This window comes from Impatiens glandulifera, chromosome 2 (assembly GCF_907164915.1).
Source record: "Impatiens glandulifera chromosome 2, dImpGla2.1, whole genome shotgun sequence".
Lineage (NCBI taxonomy): Eukaryota > Viridiplantae > Streptophyta > Magnoliopsida > Ericales > Balsaminaceae > Impatiens > Impatiens glandulifera.
The window spans coordinates 5,222,572-5,246,736 of NC_061863.1; the positions used below are offsets into that span (position 1 = coordinate 5,222,572).

At 26.3% G+C, this 24,165-nt stretch overlaps 8 non-coding genes across 8 annotated transcripts; 4 read left to right on the forward strand and 4 right to left on the reverse strand.

Moving 5' to 3' along the window:
* Positions 1 to 10,106: 10,106 nt before the first annotated feature.
* LOC124928276 lies at positions 10,107 to 10,179 on the reverse strand. The gene has a single exon (XR_007098494.1). It is a non-coding gene; the product is annotated as a small nucleolar RNA snoR77Y (small nucleolar RNA).
* Positions 10,180 to 10,449: 270 nt separating this feature from the next.
* Positions 10,450 to 10,521, reverse strand: LOC124928278. The gene has a single exon (XR_007098496.1). It is a non-coding gene; the product is annotated as a small nucleolar RNA snoR77Y (small nucleolar RNA).
* A 60-nt stretch (positions 10,522 to 10,581) lies between these two features.
* Positions 10,582 to 10,731, reverse strand: LOC124928307. Its single transcript, XR_007098513.1, has one exon. It is a non-coding gene; the product is annotated as a small nucleolar RNA snoR2/U65 (small nucleolar RNA).
* A 151-nt stretch (positions 10,732 to 10,882) lies between these two features.
* LOC124928310 lies at positions 10,883 to 10,951 on the reverse strand. Its single transcript, XR_007098516.1, has one exon. It is a non-coding gene; the product is annotated as a small nucleolar RNA U49 (small nucleolar RNA).
* Positions 10,952 to 19,544: 8,593 nt separating this feature from the next.
* LOC124928311 lies at positions 19,545 to 19,613 on the forward strand. The gene has a single exon (XR_007098517.1). It is a non-coding gene; the product is annotated as a small nucleolar RNA U49 (small nucleolar RNA).
* Positions 19,614 to 19,764: 151 nt separating this feature from the next.
* LOC124928308 lies at positions 19,765 to 19,914 on the forward strand. Its single transcript, XR_007098514.1, has one exon. It is a non-coding gene; the product is annotated as a small nucleolar RNA snoR2/U65 (small nucleolar RNA).
* Positions 19,915 to 19,973: 59 nt separating this feature from the next.
* Positions 19,974 to 20,045, forward strand: LOC124928279. The gene has a single exon (XR_007098497.1). It is a non-coding gene; the product is annotated as a small nucleolar RNA snoR77Y (small nucleolar RNA).
* Positions 20,046 to 20,475: 430 nt separating this feature from the next.
* LOC124928281 lies at positions 20,476 to 20,547 on the forward strand. The gene has a single exon (XR_007098499.1). It is a non-coding gene; the product is annotated as a small nucleolar RNA snoR77Y (small nucleolar RNA).
* The last annotated feature ends 3,618 nt before the right edge of the window (positions 20,548 to 24,165 follow it).

Here is a 24,165-nt window from a genome sequence, read left to right on the forward strand (position 1 = left end):
GAAATGAAGCAATGGAAAAACGAAAAACGAAGAGTGTTTGTGAATAAATGAGAAAAATTATAAAGAAGGAATAAGAATAATGTTTATGAATAAGTGAGAGAAATAGTGGGAAAAAATATATGTAAAAATGTATGATATGATTGTTAAAATATATTATAATATTTTTATAACATAATATATTAGGTTTTATAATATATTAGATAGATATATGGAATATATTATATTATAGCAATAATATAATATATTATAATAATGATGATGAATTAAGATTAGAGTTTTTATTTTTGATATTTGGGACAATATGATAAATATTTTGGGCCTACCATATTAAGTTTGAAGAGAATTAAGAAAAATTATTTTTAGATTAGATATTTTAATATTAAAATAAATAAAAATAAATTATATATTTTTAGGCTCGAAAAAACCCGATAAACAATTAAGCAAATATTATATGAATTCGAGCTCGACTCAAATATTAAACGAGTTGGTTTGAGCTCGGCTCGAACTTTGTCAAAGTTAAGTTCAAATTGATTTATGACTGAACTCACAAGCAACTTGCTCATTTGCAGCCCTAACAGTAGACTAAGTTATATAATTTTTATTATATTTATTGTGTTTTAAAGAATCCAAAATGAAATTATACTCACAATAAAATATATAATTATATTCAACTATGACTGTACAAATACTTTTAGCATTTTAATTTTTTCAATCATATGTCTAGATTTTAAAATTAAATTTGAAATTCTATCTAATTAAAAATATATAATATATATTTACTTAAATAAATATAGTAATGATTTGTCAAGTTGGTTTACCAAAATGTCTAATTATTCAACGGAATGCAGCTTTTGAAGAGAAATTTATTTTAAGTGGAAAAGTTTCCGTTAGTAGTTTAAATTTACTGTGGGGATATTTTTTGATTAGATTTTGGGACTATATTTGGTGTAGTGTCAAAAGTCTAGCTACGTCGTATCATGAACTTGCTTCCATTGCTATATGTAGAATTTTCATAGTTAAAGATATATGTTTTATCATCGGTTTAGTGGTTTCGCTAGCCGAATTAAATATAGAAGGAGATTAAACATTATGGAGACTTCGTCTCATAAGAGAGTTTTACTTTTCATAGGATGCAAGCAAGTATCATTGTCTTAACAAGACGTTATGCATTGACAATATATAGATAGTTATCATGTGGAGCATTGCTACAAGTTGTTCGCTAAGATGATTCCATATAATTTGTGTTGGAAAAAATTTTGGGAGTCAAAGATTTTATCCAAGATCTCGTTCTTTGGATGGAACGTTATTCATGGTGGATTCTAACGGATGATATGTGCATGAATAAATGTTACATTATGGCTAGTCGTATGTGTTACGAAGAGATTGAATCGGCAACTCACTTACTTTTACATTTTCGATGGATAACTAGTGTTTGAAGTATTTTGTGTAGTATTAATTGGATTCATTTGGTGATGCCTTAGTCTTTAGGTAGTTTCTAAGAAGTTTGGATTGATACGGCTGATATGGCAGACCTAGATATTTGGGTTACCATCTCAATTGTTTTTTGGTGGACTATATAGTTGGAGAGAAATCTTCGAACTTTTCAATGATCGTAGTTATCCGATGCATATCATTCATAATACTATTATTATGACGCTTTCTGAGATTCGTTCAGAAAAGTCAATAGAGTCTGTCGGGGAGTTAATCGTTCTTCTCGAAGATTTACGAGCTTCATAACTTATTAATTACCGTTTTTCTTATTTTCTTCTTTTTCTAACATATTTTTTCGTTTTGCTTAAACGATTTTTTTCATTTTAAATATATGAATCTTTTTTAAAAAGAACCAATCTTATAAAAAAAATTATTTGTTTTCAATAAATAATAATTTAATATTAATTCTAAAATATTATTAGACTTCTTTATAACCAACAAATGTAAAAAATTGTTAATAGAAGTGATATAATTTTTTTTTATTAAGATGGATAACAATAAGGTTTTCTTAAAGATTTAGGTTGGTGTGAAGTTAACAATGTTAATATTATTTTAAAGGAAAAAAATCGTCTAGTCGTATGTACTTGTACAACTAGCTCAATTAGATGTATGAACTAATAAAAGTTCATTTAGGCGTATGTATTTTTAAAAATTGGCTCATCTAGTAAACTCTGTTAATTTTTTTAAAAAATTTTAATATTTATTATTTAAATATTCATTTTTCTCTCTCTTTCTTCTTTATTAATTAATTAATCTATTTATCTTCTTTTACTATTTCTTTTTTTATTAATTAATTAATTAATCCATTTATCTCTTTTTACTATTTTTTTTTTTGTTATTTGAGTATTTTATTTTTATTTTTTTCTACTATTTTACTTTTTTTTATATAACATAATATTATGTATAAAATAGTTTATTATTTACTATAATATTTAATTCTATTAAAAATTATAAATCACAAATCAAAGATTAAATATAAAGACTATTAATTTCATTTTTGTTTATATTAAGAAAAAAAAATCACAAACAAGTTGTTAAATCTTTTTCACAAAATTAGAAGACATGTTACAATTAAACAAACCCTTCTCAAAACATTATAGTAGAAAAAAATTAACAAAAAAAATTGTTAAATCATTTTCTCAAAAGTAGAAGGCCTGTTACAATAGAACAAACCCTTCACAAAACCTCCAAAAATAATTTCTCAAATACATCTAAAAGATCTCAAATCCAAACAAGTTTCTAAATCTAAATTCTCGTACATTATCAAATAAAGTGTTGTCAAATCTCAATTATCTCACAATATCAACTAACACTCTTGTGTTGGTAAGGATTGCGATGTTTGACCGTCAAATGTATCAATCATTCGTCTTCTTCGTCTACCAGGCTATAAAATAGAGTACATATTTGTAAATTATAACAAAAAAATAATTAAACTCCCATGCCTTCAAAAAGTGAGTACTGATATCTTCACACATATACGGATTATCATCGTCATCATCTTCATCTTCGTCTTCGCCATCGTCATCATGACTGTCACTATCACTATCATTATCACTCTCACTGACACCACCACCACCGTCGTTAGACTTTGTCAAAACCCATGTCTCAAACCCTTCGCTAGCCTTATCCCAATCCATTATAGACAATTCCAATTGAGGCACTTCTGCTTCACATCCTAATTGTAAAAGTGATTCATCATGTTCTATCATTTTTAACCTTAAATTTCGGTCATAATTAACAACAAAACAATTATTAATATTTTAACATAAACACAAACTAGTCATAAACATGAGTGAAGTTTTAGGATTAAAGTTTTAGTAAGCACACAAAGAAAATGGTAGAGTTTGAACATAAACACTAAAGTGGGAGAATGATAACTAACCTTTGAAGTCGCAAATAGAGGATTGAACGAGCTTCTTTGGTTGAACAAACTTCTTTGGTTGAGCAAAACTTCTTTGATTGAGCAAAACTTTTTTGAATCGAAAGAAAACTGATTGAGAAAGAAGATGAAAGGAGGGAAAAGAAAGAAGATGGAGAAAAGGAAGATGAAAAGGGGGAAAAGAACGAAGATGAGAGAAAGAAGATGAAAAAAGGTAAAATAAAGAAAATGAAAAGACAGAAGAAAAATATAATTAATAAAGAAGAAAGAGAGAGAAAAATGAATATTTAAATAATAAATTTAAAAAATTTAAAAAAAAAAAATAACAGAGTTACTAACAAAGGCTAGATGAACCAATTTTTAAAAGTGCATACGCCTAAATGAACTTTTATTAGTTCATACGTTTAATTGAGCTAGTTGTACAAATACATATGGCTAGACGAGCTTTTTTTTCCTATTTTAAATTTTTTTTAAGTAAAAAAAATTTTTTTTTGTTTATAAAGCTTATGTTTTTACTCCTAATAACAAAGATAAATAAATTTTATAAAATTAAATTTAAAATACAACTTTTAAATTAATTTAAGATTTATAATGAATATTATAGATATACACTACAAATACTATAAAGTCCCTTTCTTAAGAGAAAAGTCAAAATTTTGTAAATATTTACTAATATAATCTTAGATTACCATGATCTAATTTTCCTTTATAAGAAAGTATAGTAATTTGTCATCTATGTAATTTTTTTTTTAAAACTATGTTTGTAAGCTTTATACTTTAATTAATAAAAAAAATCAATTAATTGATCCCTATCAAAGTATAAGTTTAAAAACATTAATTGTTTTTCAATATTTTTAAAGTACGGCTTGTTTGGTTTTGAAGGTGTATTATAAATTAAAAACATTTTAATTAAATATGTTAACTCGTTTATATTGCTATGGAAAAATGTCTTTTTAAATTACTTAATTAGAATATTTTCTAAAACACTTTTAAATTGTTTTTTTTTTGTCTTCTTTGGTAGAATAAGGTGATAATATTAAAAATATTGTTACATATTTTAATATATTATAACTAAAATTATATATAAATTATTAATATTAATAAAATATCAAAATAAAATGATTGTCTCAGAATATTTTATTTTAAATTATTATTACTTAAACAATTTGATATTTATTTAATAAATATTACATTAATTATTTTAGATAAAATTATCATGACCATTTTCAAAAATGGGATTTCGAACTCAATATCCGCGTTTCATAACTTACATTATTTTCGAGTCTCGAATGAAACGAGGAATCAAAATGATAGGCACGACTAGAGTACATCTAAATGTTTTTTATTAGATTAACTTCGACATTTTTAGAGTTGTCACCTAATTTATTTATCGAGAAATTATAAAATGAAAATATTTTGAGCTTTAAAACGCATTTTAGAGATTTTTTTATCAGTATTTAGTTACACTTGAAAATTAATATTAATTAATATAAAATATTAGTTGTGTATTCCTAATTCATTTAGAATTATTCATATTCATTTATACTCATATTAAAATTAAAATTAACAAGAATGTAAATTATTGATTAAGTATTATAATATATATATATATAATAATAATAATAATAATAATAGATTTTAATTTTGACTTCTAAATTTATGTAAGATTTAAAATAAATATTATAAATCCTTTATTAAAAAAACAAATTATTCATATTAGGTTGATCTTTAAAAATACAATGCTAAGTTATTGTTTTCTATCTCCTGCTATAAATGATTTGGACGGGCCATTAGCCCTGGTTGTGTTTTGGTACACTAATTTCCAAATGTGTGGTCTGAAAGTGAAGTTAGATGTGGATTAGGTAGACGTGGATTAGGGTTTCTTATTTGGCCCATTAACACTATTACTTGCTCTATAAATAAAAATTTCGCATGTGAAATATACATAACCCTAATAAAATATTAAGGCTCGCCGCCTCTATTTGTTCTACTAATCCGGCCATTCCTTTCACTTCGATTCATTATCTTTTAACATTCTCCAGATTTGAAAGAAGGGCATGATAGTATTGATTGATTTTTCTTATTTGTTGTTTATCGGAAAGGTATTTCCATTCTAATGGTAGTGGATATTCAATCCCAACCATAGAAACTTTTTCATTTGCTCCCTATTTCAATGTTTCATGAAACTCTTTCATCGTCTTTTTTAAATTACAATTTTGGAAGATTTTTTAAATTAGATCTAGTATTTCCATTCTAATGGTAATGGTAATGGTAATGGTAATGGTAATGGTAATGGTAATGGTAATGGATATTCAATCTCAACCAAAGAAACTTTTTCATTTGCTCTCTATTTCAATGTTTCACAAAACTCTTTTATCGTTTTTTCTAAATTACAATTTTGGAAAATTTCTTAAATTAGTCTTTAGATCGAGAAATTGATGTCACCTATCCTGGGCTTTGGTTCAATAGCCTTAGTAGAGGCCAATCTCAAACATTATTGAACCAAAATTTTGGAAGAAATCTCAAATATAATTTTCATCGTTAAATGATTGAGGTTTGTTTTTTTATAATCAAATTGAAAGCTTAAAAATCATCATTTCGTTACTTTTAATGATGAACTATTTCGACTAAAGATACAATGTGTTATGTTTATTTATTTTTATTTTATATTTTTGTGTTATATTTTTTTTTTTGGTAAATCTCAAGATGAATGTGTTTGCTTATATTTGTGAATTGAGTAAAATAATATGTACACAATTTAATTTGACGAATTTAATTTTAAGATCATTTCATTATAAATTATAAAAATTAAATGCATTATGAAATTATAAAAATTAAATAAATTACAAATGATGATGTAATTTTTATATTGGTAATTGTATATTTAATCACTTCTGATCATTGTCATTAGAAAAAATCGTCAATTAATATTTTTTAATAATGAATTTATTATAATTTTTATTTATTAAATTGTTAGAAAATATAAATTTGATTGAATTTAAAGGTACAATTGAAATTTTAATTAGTATTTGATTGGTGTATACAAAGTTATTAATATTTATTATTATTTATTTTATTTTATTTAAATTAATTCAGGTCTCAAGTTTGATTTTCATTGAAGATATTATCTCACCTAAACGTTAAGGTGAGAACAAATTAAACCATTTAAATCAGTGATGATTCACTTTTAATAATTAATTACTAAATTTGTAAGCTAAATGATACAAATACACAAATGAATTCAAGTTTTCACTTAACCTTTGAATTGTAACTTCAATCAATATACTTCATTTTCAACGATATCGTTAAAGTTACTTAACTAAATTTCTTTTTTCAAAACTTGTTGCCAAGCAATCAATACTATTATAAAATTAATGATTAAAAATAGTTTGTGATTCTAAATTTATTTATATTTTGTTACAGCTTTGGTTTTCCTCATCTACTACTGACATGAAGTAACGAAGTGTTAGAACGGGAGGCATAAGAGATCTCTTCCATTGTCTCGTTGGTTTTGAGCTACTCCTATCAAATAGGGGCTCGAGCTCTTTTGGCTATGGGAAATAGTTGTCCACAACTTACCTCCCTTAGTAGAAAAATGGACCCATCAGATATTCAAGACGACGAGGCATTAGCCATTTCCAACTCGATGCCCAATCTTAGGAAGTTGGAGATATCATATCTCGTTGTGGGGACAGAGGCGGTGATGGAGATCATTCAAAAGTATCGAAATCAGGAGTTGTTGAATTTGAAGGGTTGTTGGGAGACTTGGATTGATCACGAAGAATTGGAGTTAAAGTTTCCTAAGTTGAAGATTTTGGACATAAAGTCTAATTGGGATGAATTCTAAGACTATTATGATCAATTTAATCCGCCTAGATTTTATTTCAAAGATAACATTGTGTTCTTCTTTGTAAATCTTTTTGAAAAAATAGAGAGAAATCAAATGTATTGAAATATTATGATAATAAAAAGTATTTGATTATGGATTAACTAACCTTTGAAATAAAGTAAATACCATTTTATTGTTAATTAAAAGTAGTGTAAGATAATAAATTTATCGATTTTCTAAATTAATATATATATATATATATATGTGAAAATTCTTGTAAATTTTAATTAAAATTGTTAAATTTTGGATTGGGATTACGGGAACAAGAGGTTTTTTCGGGTTTTTAAGATCGACACTGTGGAGTAATCCTATTTGAAGATAAGTGAGGATCCCATTGTTTACTCATGACAAGAAATCAAGAGCTTGCTATAGCCGGACTGACATATCTCAAGGCTTATGAAATTTCTGGTGAGATTTGTCCTAAGGTATATTTGATAACTTATCGATCACTTAATTAAATATATTAAAGACTTATTTTAAGTAGGAAAATTTAACAACACATATTTATTTATAACCGTATTATATTTAACTAAAAAACACGTTAAAAATAATAAACTAAAATATGAAGCTTATTTTAATCGAGAAAATAAAACTTAACGCATTACTCTAATAAAAAATTTTTTTATCAAAACTCACTATATATTTTTAAATTTAATAAAATTACTGTATATTTATATAGTCGTATTATTTTTTTTTATTTTTTCTCTCTTTTTTTTTATGATAATTCATTTCATTATTTTGATAAGATTGTTTTTTAAAACTAATTATTAAATAAAAAAATAAGATTATATATATACCATTAATTCATATTATTTTTCTTCTTTTTCATATTATAAGTATAACCAATTTCTTCTTTCTTTTATCATAATAATTTTCAAACATTATTAAATAAAAATATAATTATATCTAAATTAATTATAAAATAAAAAATAAGAGAGAAAAAATATGAAAAATATAATTATATCTAAATAAAAAAAAATATATATATATATATACTATATATATATATATTATTATCTCTCATATTTATTGTTATATATAAATATAAAATTGTATTACTTTTTTAATTTTTTTCATTATAAGTAAACAAAAAAAATTTTTCTTAAATAAATATATAATTTTTTTATTATCTCTTATAAGTTATAAATTATATATATAAATATATATATTATAATTTAATATTCTAGTTAAGAAAATATAATATTTATTTTAATTCTTTTTTATTTAATATATAACATTATAAACTTTAATATATTAAATTTATTAACTAATTAATTTATTAACTAATAATATAAATAATATATAAGAGTATTTATTCAGATATTAAGTATTGAATACTTAAATTTTTGTTTGTTAATTTAGTTTTTTAAATCTTAATATTTAAATAATTCAATATTTAAAATTCAATATTCATTAATTTTTTATTTTATAAATATGAAACATAACCATTTCCTCTCCCACAAAGAAAGGAAAGCCGAAAAATTTAATATAACCCAAATTCACAATAAATTTGAAAAAATAAACAAAAATATATAGTAAATTGATAGTTTTTTTATATAATATACCATTTTCAAACCAAAAAAAATATTTTTAATAAAATAAATATATTAACTATTATAATTTTAAAATAATAATTTAAAATATATATATGATAAATGAATATAAAGGTAATTTAAATAAACATATTCATAATTATTAATATTATAATTTATTTTTAAAAATATTTTGCAAATAATGAAGATTATTAAATTAAAATATAAATTATAGTAAAAATAAAAATATAAATGATAAATTGATAATTTAAATAATTTAAATATATATGACTATTACTATTAATGTTATTATTTTTTGATAATATTTTGAAAATAATAAAAAATAAATAAAATCATTATGTATATGTGATTTTATAATTTCTTTTATTTCTAAAATATCTTGAAAAATAAATAATACATTAATAATATATTTATTTAAAATATTCTAATTATCAACTTACTATTTATATTTTATATTATACTTTATAATTTTTATTATTAAAAATTATAACATTAATTATTGTATATATAAATTTAAATTATAGATTTGTATTATATTCTAACATTTTATATATTTCGATTAACAATTTGTAACCTATTTCAACTTTATATATGTCAACTTGTTTAGACATGTCAATTATTTTTAAAGACTAGAGATGAGAGGCCTAAGAAATTAACTAGGCAAATTTGTTTGTTAAAACTTAAAATTGCCTAAATCATTATTCAAATTTAAAAAGTCCAATTTGAAATAATCACGATTTTCCTCCTATTAAAAAGAGCATTATATACCATGTGCTCAATTCTCAAAATACATAGAGATTTCGCAACACAAATCATCAAATTATAAAAACCAGGAATTTAAACATTGGCACTAAGACATTAAATCATAAATGATCGTTTGTCAATAAGATTATATGATTCTTATAAAAATTGTAAATATTCATACATAATAAAATTCATCTAAGCTAAATCCAATTAAAAAAATGGAAATAACACTAATTGGAAATGTAATGAAAACTCAAATAATTGCTTTTCAGCAATAACAATAGTTGTCAACTTTCTCATCGATATCTAAATTTAAGTTAAAATGTATATTTGATGAATACACTACAATATATCACCACCAATACAAAACTCCATTAATCAGCATAATCCATTTCAAAAATACCCAAAATCAGATAAAGACTTGTTTACAAACAGAATTGAAGACAAAATGCGGGTTGATCATAAAAAACTCTTTCATATGTAGCTTTAGCAATAGATCAAAAGGAGATTAACCATATGAAATCAAGTTTTGACAATATATTTAATGAACTATATGCCTCAGATAGCCATATGACATCAAAATAATTCAGACGGTAATTCCAATTTTTAATCCTCATAGGCATTACAACACATATCATCAACAAATTTCAAATCTAAACCATTTATTGTAAAAAAAGAAAAATTTACTCATATCAAGATGTAAGATAAGAATACATAGATCACCAAATAAATGACCCAAATTACTTCATATATGATTGAACACGCCATCCAATATCACCAAATACAACATTCCACCTATTAACATAATCCATTTAAAAAACAAAGCCAAAAAACAGCAAAACTGAGCAAAGTTAGCCAAGTGAAATCAAGTTTTGACAAGATTTTTAATGAAGTGTAAGCCTCAGACAGCCAAATGACATCAAAATAAATCAGACGGTAATTCCAATTTTGATCCTCATAGGCATTACACAACCACATATAATCAAACAAGTTTCAAAACTAAGCAATTTAATGTAAAAAAACACAAATGTAATCGCATAAAACGGCTCCATGGACGAACCAAAAACAATCGATCCACAGATTCCTATCAAGATGCGAAACATGAAATTGATATTGGTCCAATATGACATCATCGGTCAATGCTCAATTAGCTACCGTAGACGTGGCATCGGACCTTAAGAAGAAACAGAAAACAAGAAACCCTCAGAGTCCCGTTTCAAATCAACCACACGGCGGAGAATGGGACAGAGTAAACGATCCCGATCGGCGTTCCAAGACACTTAGTCAATCGGAATAGCCGCCGATGGATGGGATAGAGAACAACCATTCGCCGCCGCTGTGTAAAGTGTCATACGGCACTTCCTATCTATTTAGGGGATTTCTTCCTCACAGGGAATGAATCTAACAGAAAATTAACAGAAAAAATACAAAATTAAACTACAAAAGAAAGCCATCTTCAACCTTTTCGAATCCCTGGAGAACTAAAACCAGATCTGGGTATCAATAAAGATCCAAAATTGAGAACCAGAGAATAGTGGGTGAGGCTGAAGAACAGGGAGAGGTGGGATATATATATATATATAATGAATTGCCGCCGCTGAAAAGAAACCCTAGTTTTTTTGGGGGTTAGAAAAAGAAACCCTAGTGAAATATCGTTATTTCTCTTATTTCTAGTCTTGTAATTTTATATTATATTATATAATTTGGATGCTCGGGTGAGCCACATGGGTTAATTTGAATCTTACCATGGGTACGATTGTATGAGTGAAATCATGGATCGGTTTTGAACATTTTATATCCCTTCTTTCATTTCTCTTAATAAGTGAAATGTATAATCAATTAACAATTTAATAATTTTTAAGAATAAAAATTTTATTTAATTATATTAAAATAATAAGGTTCATTATTAGAATTTATATATATAATTCTATACCATTTTTAAAAATTATATAAGTCTTTTTATTCATTTTTATTTCTATTTAACTAATAAATGAAACATTAATAATTTAAAATTTAATTAATTTTAAAAATAAAAAATTAATTTAATTGTATTAACATAATAAGTATTATTCTTTTATAAAAGAATTTGATAATAAAAATTTATATATATTTAATTGATTGAGAGGTTACCTCATTCTGAAGAGATTCCTCATTCAGGATCGATTCCTCATTTCTGAGCGGTTCCTCATTTGGGGTATACGAGGAAGTACCCCCTTCCTATGTCAAAATCCCCCTCCCAAATAGGGTTTAAAACGTTCTTCCAATAAAAACTCCAACCAACACAAACAAAAGAACAAATGTTGATCAATCAATGAAAACTCAATTTGCATTTGTTCTACAATCAGTTCATTTCACTATTGTCTTTGCTCCTAATGTTAACGCCCAAAATCGATAATCAAATCGATAAAATGAAATTGTTCAATGAAACTATTTAAGACGACGCAACATCGATAATCAAATCGAATGGAGATGGATAAAATAATAGTGAAGAAAAACTTACCAGCGATGTGAAAGTGAAGACTGGTCGCAGACAAACGATTTGTCACTAGAAAGAATGACGAGATTTCAATGAGTTTAGGGTAGGATTTAGTTTAGCTCCAGCTTATTTCACTCTATTCGGTCTAGTTTTCTATCGGAATTACAACGGAGTGCCGGAAATGGTCGTCGGTCGATCTATCGGGCCGGAAGAAGGAAGGAAGGAAGATATAGAATATAAAAAAAAGATTACCTTTTCAACATTTTCATTTTCCCCCACCCACGACCAAATTTCCCCCTAATTTTGAAATATAAATATATTTTAATATATATATTTTTAATTAAACGTATCAAATACAATATAATTTTTTTTTAATATATTATACATAAAAAATACAAAATGTATTATAAATAAATTTTAATAAATAATAAATTGAATTTAAATAATTAATATAAAATTTAGTTGTGATAAAAGAAAAAAAACTATATATTTGTTTTTATTTTAAATAATTCGTTTAAATACATTTTTAATAGTTTATACAATTTAAATTTATGTATAAATGAGATTTACTCTTATGTTATTTATAGTTTTAATTATTTAGTTGGGGAGGATGTTAGCCGAGGGCACTGGATGGATAATGTTATTTAGTATCCTTGAAAAATGGGATAACGAAGAATTGTCGACAACCTCCTTCTCGATGGCCACTTTAAGCAGGTTGTTATTTATGGATACACATTCGTGTGTTAGAGACATTAATGTTGTGGCCATTAACTTCAACTCTTGAATTGTATTGTCCACCCTCTTTTGAATGTCCTCCTACAAATGGGAAACATTAGATATGTCATGCATGGAACATAAAGTATAAATGAGAACATTAAACATATGAAATGAGAAAATGAGATGTGTTATTTATGAAACATACATAATATGAAATGAGCATAAATGAGTGTAAGGAGGATTATGATTGAGTAGTTACCTAGTTACCTCATTTAGGAACGGTTCCTCATTTCCGAGCGGTTCCTCATTTGGGGTATACGAGGAAGTACACTTCCTATTCCAAAACCCCCCTCCCCCATCTCTCTTTTAATTCTACTTGCCATACGATCATCGGTCCACGCTGCAATCACTAGACGGATCGTGGAAATGACTCTGGTGCAGATACCTGGACGCGGTCCAAGTAATAGAGCTGCACAAACAAAACAATATATGTTCAAGAACAATAAATTTAATAAAAAAACGGACCAGTAAATACTCACTAGAAGAAAAGTGATAGGGTCTCGGTCTAAAGAAGCGCAAGCAGACGTCTCACTTCAATAGACGCTTTGGTCTAAAAAAGTGCACAAACAGACGTCTCACTTCAACAGATACTATAGTCTAAAGAAATGCGCGAGCAAACGTCTCACTTCAACAGATGCTTTGGTCTAAAGAAGTGCGCGAGCAGACGTCTCACTTCAATAAATGATATGGTCTGAGGAAGTGCGCGAGCAAGCGTCTCATTTAAACAGACGCTCTTGTCTGAAGAAGCGTGAGCAGACGTCTTGCTTCAGCAGCCGTCTGAAGAAGAGTCAACTTATCTTCTTAACTCATCAGCAACGTTCGTTATTAGTAGTTTACCAAGACAGCTTGACACACCGAGATTGCTTAACTGTCACGTACTCAATTATTCCTTTATCTCGTGTTGTACCTTCCAGTATACCACGTTATACCGAATATTCTGCAGTATAATCCGATATGCCACGATCCAACGAATATATATTCTTGTGTGCCATCCCGTACACATAGCATACATCCAACGGGAAACTAACACGTATCCATGAGAAAGATTTGATTGTTGCTTCCCTTCAGTATAAAAAATATTTAGAGTACAACGACGAATCTCTCCTTGGAATCTTGATTATCTTCCTGAACTCTCTCTATGGTCATTCTGTAATTTCCTAAGCTAAGTTGAGCAATTATTTACTGTTCTACCTGAGTGTATTTTCAGTATTGTTTAACTGTCACGTACTCAATTATTTCTTTATCTCGTGTTGTACCTTCCAGTATACCACGTTCTACCGAATATTCTGTAGTACAATCCGACATGCCACGATTCAACGAATATATATATATTCTTGTGTGCCATCTTGTACACATGGCGTACATCCAATAGAAAGCTGACACGTATCTATGAGAAAGATTCAGTTGTTGCTACCCTTCAGTATAAAAGATATTTAGAGTACAATGACAAATCTTTCCTTGGAATCACCATTTTTTGACTACATGAACTCTCTCTATTGTCATTTTGTAATTCACTAAGCTAAGTTGAGCAATTGTTTACTGTTCTACCTGAGTGTATTTCAGTATTGTATAACTGCCACGTACTCAATTATTCCTTTACCCCGTGTTGTACCTTCTAGTACACCACATTCTATCGAATATTCTACAGTACAATCCGGCACGCCACGATCTAACGAATATATTCTTGTGTACCATCTCATACACCTAGCGTACATCCAACGAAAAGCTGACACATATCTATGAGAAAAATATGACCATTGATACCCTTCAGTATAAAAAATCTTCAGAGTACAACGACGAATCTCTCATTGGAATCTCAATTCTATTGACTATCTAAACTCGCTCTACAGTCATTCTGTATCCACTAAGTTAAGTTGAGCAATTGTTTACTGTTCTACTTGAGTGTATTTTCAATATTGTAAATTGAATAAAAGTTGTTTGTTCGATAGAATGATAGCTAGAAGTTCAGAACAGACAAATTTTAATTCCTCGATTTCTGACTGGATTTGTGTAGTTGTTATACGAATCAAAGCCTTCTAGTGAAAAACCTTCTAGAAACGGAAGAAAATGTGACATATGAGTTTTATTTTCGAACATCCATAAAACTAATTGTGTTATTTCATTTTTGCATTCTACAATCAATCATCTGTCGTTTCAAATTTAGAAAGTATTTCTGCACTTGAATTCGTTCAAGAGTTTGCGACAATTTGTGAAGAATATAAACAGATTTTAATCTTTAACAGAATTAAAATCGAATTGAAAGTCAAGTTTAGCTCAACAATATTCAACACCCTTTTATTGTTGTAGTTGATCTTAACATACGACTAACTAATATTGTATTTTAGTACTGAAAATAGTTAAAAATAAATTAATCTTTTTGATTATTTATCTACATTTTATATTTAACTTAAAATGATAAATAATATTTTATATTGAAATATAGTTTTAGCTTATTAATAAAAAAAAGGGTCTAATGTTATTTTTGAATTCTATAAAAAAAAATCAAAAAATCAAAATTTTGAAATTTTACTAGTTATAAAATATATATATAACAACATGCATACACAAAATTATAAATAAAATACGTCAATCGTAAGTGGTTTGATGGTTAAAATGATCATCTTTCACACTCAAGAGAATAGTTCGAATCCTTGCAAAAGCAAATTTAAGTAATTATATTTGTGGATAAGAGGTTCACACTCGAGACAAAAGTTCGAATCCTTACAAATACAAATTTAAGTAAATTATATGTGTGGATAAGAGGTTCACACTCAAAACATCCTTGCAAATGCAAATTTAAGTACATTATATTATATATTTTCCCAATAAAATAAGTACATTATATGTGTAGTAATTTAAATTGATAATTGATTTGTCGAGGGATAAGAGACGATAATAAAAAGGATTGTGAGTTGCCGAGGGATAAGAGACGATGATAAAAAGGATCGTGAGGTCACGCGATTAGAGAGAACCGTGAGTTGCCGAGGGATAAGAGACAATGATAAAAATGATCGTGAGGTCACGCGATTAGAGAGGTCAATTGAGATTAAGGATGACAATGGGTACCCATATGCCTAATACCCGATTATATTAATATTAAAATTTAATGTGTAACTTTTCAAATACTTCATCATTACAATTATATTATAAATATATCATTTAATTTGATCTTATCCACGTCGTCATAAATACCCTACAACTTTAAATTTTTATATTCCCAAAAAAAATATTTCTTTATATTAATATTCAACTTCATCAAATGTTCTTCATGTTCAAGCTCTAATTTTTCTTCACTCTAGTTTATCTTTTTCAAAATCTACAAAAATAAGTATGTAGGTAAATAATGTTTTTATTTTTATTTTGAATATTTCTATATTATTAATTTTAAAATTATTTATTAAAGTTGTGTTTCTTTTTTTCAATTTTTATAATCTTTAATCAGGTAATGGGGTACCCGTCGGGGATCGAGTACCCGACAAATCGGGGATGGGGATAAAAGTAGAGATACCCGTTGGGGTTAGGGTCAAGATCGGGTAGTGAAATAAAAATCGAGTTCGGGAATGAGTACTTAACTACTCGTTGGGTAGGATACCCGTTGTCCCCTAATTGAGATTAGTGATTGGTTTACTGAGTGATAAGAGATGTCGGTAATATTTATTTGCTAAAAGGATAAGAGACATGTACAAACTTGACAATACGAAGCCCCAAATTGTAATGTTCAAAATTAAATGTTTCAAATTACAATTGGTCTCCAATAAGGAGTCCCAATTTGTTATTTTGGCAAAAATTGTTTTTTTTTGTATAATATTACGCAAGCGCAATAGTGACATTGAACACAACCTTAAGAATGGTTATTTTGATAGAATTTGATTTATGTTATCAAAAACATTTTTCAAATAATCACTAATCAACATGTTTTTGTTTGAATTACATAAGACGACATCGTTCTTCTAAAAAAATGGTGATATAAGATATGTAGACAACCTACATTTTTTAGGTCGATCATAAACATCTAAAAACATTACTTTTTTCTTAAAAATAAATATATGAGAAAAGGAATAAAATATTGATCCATTCTATAAAATACAAATTGATAATGAGAATTTTAGAAAACAGTAAATTAAGTTAAAATAATTATTTTCAATAAAAATGATCCTTTAAAAAGAAACTCTATAATTTCACTAGATTTTGATTTTTTTTTTTTAAATAGTTAAAAAAATAAATTAAAAGCTAAGCTAAAAACCTCATATGAGGTACCTCAATCTTTAAAAAAATCCAAAATAAATTGAAGTTTTGAAACTCAATACTTGAAAAATATACATAACATAAAACAAAAATTCATAAAATAAAAATAACATAAAAGAGCGATTTTTTGTATGAATTTTATACTTCACCAAATTTTATTGACAATATATATTGATAATCATCGTGGATTTCACTTTATTTCGAAAGTATTAAAACATAACATTATGTAGAATTATTTTCGACGATTTAAATGTATAATGTTTTGTTGAATCGTAATAAAATAGTTATTTTTCCAGTGATGAAAGAAAAGATGTTTTGATTTTTACAATGGATATATGTATTTTAAATGGTAAGAACAATATTAAACTTAAATTGATTTTCTTTTAGTTAAATATAAATAATATATTTTTATTTTTGTTTTAATATAATTTTGAGGCAAAAATTGAATATTTAACAAATAATTGATACAATTTTAAAGTTTAAAATGATAGACTAAAATATATTAATACACCTACATAATCCTGATTTATAAAAAGGGTCAAGGTCTGAAGAGAAACCCTTATCTTGAGTTTACCCTAATTATGTTTTCTATTAGTAGTCTTCTCCATCTCTTGCCGCCGCCGCCTTAGTTTTAATCTCAGTTTTTACAAGTATCATTGTATATGATCAAGATTCCGGTGACGTGATTGGAGATGAAAGGTATGAATCTGGTCCTTCAAATAGGTTTTCAATACCGAATGAAAATCGGAGTCATAGAAGGATTCAAAGTCTACGGTGGTTTATATAAAATAACCAGTAAATTGGTTTTGGTTTTGAGCTATCAACTTCTTCATCATGGGTTTATCCACATAACTGTGGTATATGTATGATCAATTCAAAGATGATATGTTACGACTGAATGTTGAGCCTATTCAGACCAATTATGTGCAGCCAAATCAGAGAAATGATAATCCACACAACCATTTTGGATGAGTCAGTGAATGGTTAGTCAAGTAAGCAGATCTTCAAAGCAAACAAAACGGTGAGTAATGTCAATAAACGGAGCAGTGTGATGGCGGAGAAGGGCACAAGATAATGAGAGTTAGGAACTAGTTTTTTGAATTTGTATATTGTTAATGTAATTAATTGAGTTGAGTTAAAATTTAGGATTGATTTCTTTGAAATAATTGAGAGGTTGTAATTGGTTGATGAAATTAAATTTAATGAGTTATAAAAATGTGTTATTTATTGTTATGTTATTGGTTTATGGGTTGAGTGTTTGATGCCATAAGTCCACAGACAGAGAAATGTTTTTTTAATTATATATATATATATATTAACAAATTTAATAATATTTGTTCGTTCAATCTAATTTTTTGGACTTTTTTTTAAATGTATTTATAATTTATAACTTTTAGTTTATTTTGTTAATATTATTTGATAAAATTATGCCAATTATTATTAGTTAATTATTTTGTTTAGATGTTTTAATCAAGTTAACAAAGTGTTGACTGCTGAATAAAGGAGAAATTGAAAGTTTATAATAAAAAAAGTGAATCCATGAAAGTTGAAGGACAAAATTGGAAATAGCGTTGTTCCGCATAAACAAATAGAAGAAATCTCAAAGTCAGCTTTCATTCATCATCTCCTTCCATTCCGCGTTTGTAATTAGTTAAAATATGATAACATTTTTTTTAGATGATATTTGAAATTAATTTAAGTAATATTAAAAATTAAATTATAATTAAAGAGAAAAATAAGAAAGTTCATTGTAATATTGAAAATGAAAAATTTAATAAAATTTTATACATAAAAATAATTTTATTAAATTTAGAATTATTTGGTGGTCTCTTAATAATTTTTTAAGTGATGTGATTGGCATTTTTTATTTACTTTTAAAATAAATTTTATATTTTTAATTTTTTTCACTTAAATCTATATAAATAGGTGATTATAAATAATAGATTTATATTAAATAAATTTTTAATATAATAAATTAAGTGTTAAGTTAGGTGAAAAAACCTTTTTTATTTTTTTATTAAAATATAATGAATTAGTGCCAAAAGTCACACAAATATTTAATTTAAATTTTATTATCATTTATATAATACCTGTTTGAAATATAAGTTATAATCTTACACAACTTATAAAATTAGCTTAATCAACATTTTTATTATCCCTAACTTTTTATTTTTCAGTTATAATTTTATATAATATAATTATAATAAAAAATTATAATTAAATAAATATCGATATTTAACTAGGGTTTCTATTTTGTAACAAAACAAAACTAGGGTTTCTTTTCAGCAGCCGGCGGCAATTCATTATATATATATAACCCACCTCTCCTTGATCTTCAACCTCACCCATTATTCTTTAGTTCTCAATTTTGGATCTTTATTCATACCCAGATCTGGTTTTAGTTCTCTAAAGATTCAAAAAGATTGAAGATGGGTTTCTTTCTCATTTTCATTTTGTCTTTTAACTGTTAATTTTCTGTTAGATTCATTCTCCCTGTGAGGAAGAAATCCCCTAAATAGATAGGAAGTGCCGTATGACACTTTACACAGCGGCGGCGAATGGTTGTTCTCTATCCCATCCATCGGCGGCTATTCCAATTGACTAAGTGTCTTGGAACGCCGATCGGGATCGTTTACTCTGTCCCATTCTCTGCCGTGTGGTTGATTTGAAACGGGACTCTGAGGGTTTCTTGTTTTCTGTTTCTTCTTAAGGTCCGATGCCACGTCTACGGTAGCTAATTGAGCATTGACCGATGATGTCATATTGGACCAATATCAATTTCATGTTTCGCATCTTGATAGGAATCTGTGGATCGATTGTTCTTGGTTCGTCCATGGAGCCGTTTTATGCGATTACATTTGTGTTTTTTACATTAAATTGCTTAGTTTTGAAACTTGTTTGATTATATGTGGTTGTGTAATGCCTATGAGGATCAAAATTGGAATTACCGTCTGATTTATTTTGATGTCATTTGGCTGTCTGAGGCTTACACTTCATTAAAAATCTTTTCAAAACTTGATTTTTCTCTTTTTGATCTATTGCTAATACTACATGAAGATTGACAGTTTATTGATGACTTCAAAACTCTTTATGTTCCTTTGCCTACTTGTTCTAATGACAGATGGAATCACGATTTTAGTTCTTTAAGATCATCACAGATTTTGCCTATAATTCTGTTTTGAAATGGAGACTGATAATTGCTGGAATGTTGTATTACTGGGATGATTGGCTGGAGTATTCATCAGATATACACTCATTTGATTCATTCTCTTTGCAGTTTGAACTTATATTTAGATATTGAGATATAAATTTGAAAACTAATGCTATTGTTGAAAAGCAATTGTAGTTATATGTTATTGACAATATTATTTTTTACATTAAATGGGTTAGATTTGAAACTTGTTGATTATATGTTGTTGTAATGCCCATGAGGATTAAAAATTGGAATTACCGGCTGATTATTTTGATGTTAAATGGCTATCTGAGGCTTACACTTCATTACAGATGTTTTATAAACATGATTTTATATGTTTAACTTTGCTCTCTTTTGCTGTTTTTTGGCTTTAAATTTGAAATTGATTATTTTTTGGAGTGTTCATCAGTTATGCAGTCATTTTGGTTCATGTTCTTTACAAAATCTCTATATTTTTAACTTACATTTTGATACAGAGTAAATTTCTTTCTTTTACATTAAATGGGTTAGATTTGAAACTTGTTGATTAAAAGTTTTTGTGTAATGCCTGAGGATTAAAAATTTGAATTACCGCCTGAATTATTTTGATGCCATATTGCTATCAGAGGCTTACAGTTCATTAAACGTATTGTCAAAACTTGATTTCATATGGTTAATTTTGCTCTCTCTTTTTTTATCAATTGCTAAAGCTACATATGAAAGAATTCAAAGGTCATAGGTCAATGCACATCTTAAGTTTTTTATGTTCAACCTACCTTTTGTCTTCAATTCTATTTGTAAGCAAGTTATTGTGTTTTTTTTTGGTTAAATTGAGTCTTTTTCTGATTTTGGTTATTTTTGTAATGGATTATGCTGATTGATAAAAATCTGTATTGTTGGTGGTATATTGTTGTGTATTCATTAAAATTGCATTTTATCTTAATTTTAGATACTGAGAAAATGGGCAACTAATCTAATTTTATTGCTGAAAAGCAATTATTATAGTATCCATTACTATCATTTGGGATTTAATGTTTTTGTTTTTCTTAAGTAGAATTACTGGTTTATAGGAGGATTTATTAGACCACACAGTATATTTTGCACATGTATATTTCCAATGGGACTTACATAATTTGAATAATGATCTAGGTAAATGAAAATACCATGGGGAGTATGCTCTCCCAAGAAGGTGAGAATAATGTGGAAACTTCAATTCATTACATCAATAAAATAATGACTAGGTATAAGTTAAATTACTCTTTATCGAAAAAGTGAGTTGGGAGATTTTTTTTCAAAGACATTTGCTATCTTGAAGGCTCGCAATATGGATGATGAGCATATTTCTTGGCTAATCAAGCTATTGACACTAGTAAAAAAAGATCAATATTAACGGTTTTTACTGTTGTTATTAAACAAAAAAATGGTTAGTATTAAGTAATAACAACAGCATTGCTAGAGCCTCCGTAGGTATTGCTTAAACATGAAATATCAGCCTCCGTAGGTATTGCTCAAACATCAAATATCAACCATTTTGGGGCGGTTGTTATTACTCAATAACAACCGTTTTGTGAGCGGTTGTTATTAAGAAATATTAACCGTTTTACATGCAATTGTTATTAAGCAATATTATGTTTTACATGCAATTGTTATTAAGCAATATCAACAGTTTTAAAAAAATGTTGTCATTACTCAATATTAATGGGCTGTTGTTATTAATCAATAACAACCATTTTGTAGGCGGTTGTTATTAACAATTATAAAAGTTGTTGTAATTTCTTAATTATAATGGTGGTTGACATTTTTTATTCCGAATTTATAAAAAAAATTATTTCAATTATTTAATTAAAAATCACTTTAAAATAAATTTAATTATTTTATACAAAATGATAATTTTTAAATATAATTCCAAAATTAACATTAAAACAACTTAATTCCAATACATACAAATACTACATTTAAATAATAAAAAAAAATTCATACTACAAAAAATAAAAAATTAACATTAAAACAACTTAATTCCAATACATACAAATACTACATTTAAATAATAAAAAAAAATTCATACTACAAAAAATAAAAAATCTTCATCTTCTATCATCTATTTCTTCTTCCTCATCTTCTATCATCTATTTTTCTTCCTTTAGCATAAACCTCTTCTTCTTCATAATTAACTACCTCCTCTTCTTCATAATTAATTCCGTCCAAATTTAGTATACCTACGTATAAAGACATTTACAACATAAATAATTAAAAATTAAAATTAATAATATAAACATTGTTGGAGAATCTGTTTAATCTATTTAACAACTTTTTAGTGTACCTCAAAACCTTATTATACAATAATAATTTTACCTATAAGGAAAATGAGAAAGGAATTAAGAGCATTGATTTGAAGGAGGAGAGTTATCGCTGGAATTCGAGAGCATAGGTTGAGGGATGAGAGCATCTCCAACGCATGACCTGTGCCCGCATCGGACAGTGTGGAAAAGGGCAGGTCATTGGTTTTTTTCATTTTTTGCATTATAGATAAAAGGAAAAAGAGGGCAGTGCCCTCTATGCCGGTCATGCCCTCTTCTGACTTTTTCATGATTATATAATATAATATATTATATAATATAGGAATATTAGTTATATATTTAATTATAATATTTTTTTCTACTATTTTTAAGTAATATTATAATAACATTAAATAAATATATATTTTAAAGTTTTACTATAAAATAGGAATATTAATTATATATTAAATTATAATAATATTAATTATATATTAAATTATAATAATATTATAATATATTTTAAATTATAAAAATATTTTATATTTTATTATAATATATAAATATTAGTTATATATTCTCAAATTTTCCTATAATATAGGAATATTAGTTATATATTCTCAAATTTATTCTTATAATGTTTTTAATATTATAATATATTTTAAATTATAAAAATATTTTATATTTCAATTTATTTAATATTAGTTATATATATATTTAATTAATAAATATATATTTCAAATAAATTAGTATATTTTTCTATTAATTATATTAACACGTTTTAAAATTTAAATTCTTAAATTTTCCTATAATATAGGAATATTAGTTATAATAGTATAAATTAGTTATTTATTTAAAACATCTTTAAATTATTTAAATAAGAGGGCGGACAGAAGCATTGGAGTGTTTTGCCCAAGTTCAATATGTGCCCGCTTTATGCTGAGGTGGAACATTAATTTGACAAAATAAGAGGGTGCCCGCTTTATGCTGAGGTGTAACATTAATTTGACAAAATAAGAGGGCAGAGGTCATTTGGGATGCGGATGCTCTGAGAGGCTGGGATTCGAGAGCATAGGTTGAGGGATGAGAGAGAGAGATTGAGATTCGAGAGCATAGGTTGAGAGATGAGAGAGAGATTGAGATTCAAGAGAATATGTTGAGGAATGAGAGAGAGAGATTGGGATTCGAGAGCATAAGTTGAGGGATGAGAGAGAGAGATTGGGATTTGAGAGCATAGGTTGAGGGATGAGAGAGAGAGATTGGGATTCGAGAGCATAGGTTGAGGGATGAGAGAGAGAAGAAGATATCGAGGTTGATGAGAAGTTATCAGGATAATGGAGAATTAATTAATTAATTATTTTGTATAACAACTCACTATTTTAATGATATTTTATTTATTTATTTTAATTATATATATATATATATTATATTTTAACAAATTTAATTACTTAAATATTGTATATATATATATATATATTAACTATTAAATATTATATATAAATATAAATTATTAAATTCAAAATATTAAAAAATATTTTATAGGTATATTTTATTAAATAAATATGAATATTTCAAATTTAATTATATATATATATATTTTATTACATAAAATATGAAATTATATTATGTTTTTAAATTTAAAATATATTGTTATAAAATTTTAGTT